Source organism: Gavialis gangeticus, unplaced genomic scaffold (assembly GCF_001723915.1).
Source record: "Gavialis gangeticus isolate Ggan-Ray unplaced genomic scaffold, GavGan_comp1, whole genome shotgun sequence".
NCBI classification, from domain to species: Eukaryota; Metazoa; Chordata; order Crocodylia; family Gavialidae; genus Gavialis; species Gavialis gangeticus.
In genome coordinates, this window is record NW_017728994.1 from 61658486 (window position 1) to 61660452 (window position 1967).

Sequence of the window (1967 nt, forward strand, 5' to 3'; positions counted from 1 at the left end):
CAGTGAAATCACTGAATCCTATTTGTCTGTTTGCCCACACTGGGATTGAAGCCAAGATGAAGTATTATATAACTACACCAATATCTCTGCCATATTCCACTGAAGGAAAAGCAAGCTCCCATTACATTTACACCTTGAGCCTGGTCTGACAAATGGAGACTATCAGCAAAAGAATGACCTTTCCCATGGCTGCCTAGCAATCCATGAGAAACCTGTCCCTTCAACTCAACCTATGGATTCCCATTCTCAGCTGCAATTTGTGATCATACAAACCTGCTCCATATCCCCAGAACTTCCTGATGGCCCCCCTTCCAAAGCACAGTGTAACTATTATGGCCCTTGGCACACTAGAACATCAAAAAGAAGCTGATAGGGAACAAGCAGCCAGGCACCTCATCGTGGCCAAAGAAGTCTGTAGGCTGAGTAACAATAACTTGTTCATAAACAAGCAGGGTGGGAAAAGAGCTGTTCCACTGCACTAGCCAACATGGTGGCTGGAGGAAGGCCAGCACCCCTGTTGTTCCATAACGCTGCTCACAAAGCCTCTTTCTTTTTTTTTCTTTTTTTGTCTTGTGTCCTTTTTGTTATGCCAGGCCTGCTCAAAACAGGCATTTCCTTTGCTATCAATGAAATCTGCTTTAATTTCAAAAGTTCTGCTTGCAGGCTGTAATCTCAGCCCCAGTCCAATTTAAATAGCTGTTGTTTTGGTGCTGGACTTCTGGACTACATCCCTCTCACTGGCTGCCAAAAACATAACTGAGAGATTTTCACCCACTGTTAGAAGCCATCTGGTTATGCTGCTCTGAAAAGTGAGACAGATAAGGGGCCGTATGATACCCATGTAAGGCAATTTGCTGGCCTGTTTATCATACCTGACTCTGGGGTGCACGGCTTTATATCGATTTGATAAAAAGGAAAAGGAGTACAGCTGCAGTGCACTGCTGCTTCACTAAGCTGACAGATGGGCATCACTGCAAGAAAGCCACATGGCATTTTTTGTTAAACTCAGCTCATTAGGTTTTATCTGCAATATGTTGCTGTATTGGCAGAAAACCTTTAGCAAGCAGAAACATTAGCCAAAGTTTGTCAACAGCCATAGGAAAGATTCTATTGTAGAAGAGTATGGGCAGAAGTGTGGTTTGATTGCTTCGAATGTCCAGAAATCTGCTCCTCAAACTTTTTTGGTTCCATCTATAATTTGTATCATAATGGTAACCCTGACTAGCATATTAATAGAGCAGCTGTTCAAACTTTACAACTGTTGGGGCACTGCAAAACAATTCACAAATCACTTTATCTGACTTGGTAAAGGTTTGTCAGCGGAACCTGGAAAAAGTATTTCCCCCTTTTGCCCAAAACATCCAATTAAAAAAAAGAAAGTCTAATAGTCATGAAGATACCTTAAGTGATGAGTGCATGTCCAGGCTGAGAATCAGGTCTAACTTTACGCACTTTGCTGGCATTGGACATTTAGAAGTCTACCCCCCTAATTTGGCTGATTGGTTTCTTACAGGCATACCAGTTTAATTTATTTTCTATAAAGATCAAATTGAGCTGCACTCATCAGGAAGCTCAAAATAATAGGGGGGACTTTTTCGAAAATAAAACAGAAGCATTTTCAAACCATAAAGAGAATCTGGAAATCTCCATTCCTGGCAAAGAATGGCCTAAACTATGAGATGCCAAGCATCTCACTGCTCAGTGATTGAGGATCTGAGACATGCAGCACTTCAAAGGTCAGAGCCTAAATGGAGTATTCAACAGAGGAATCTGCAGTCTAACAAACAGGGTTTGGCTTTTCCTGCAGAGTCTTGAATCTGTTTATGAAAACCAGTTAATTCAGTGCAACTCCTGTGTGGACACATTGATGTCAATGACTTAAACCAAATGGCTGCATCCACACCTGGTGTGGACATTTGGTTCCCCAGGGACAACTATCAGTGTCCCTGGGGCACACCTGTGTCCTG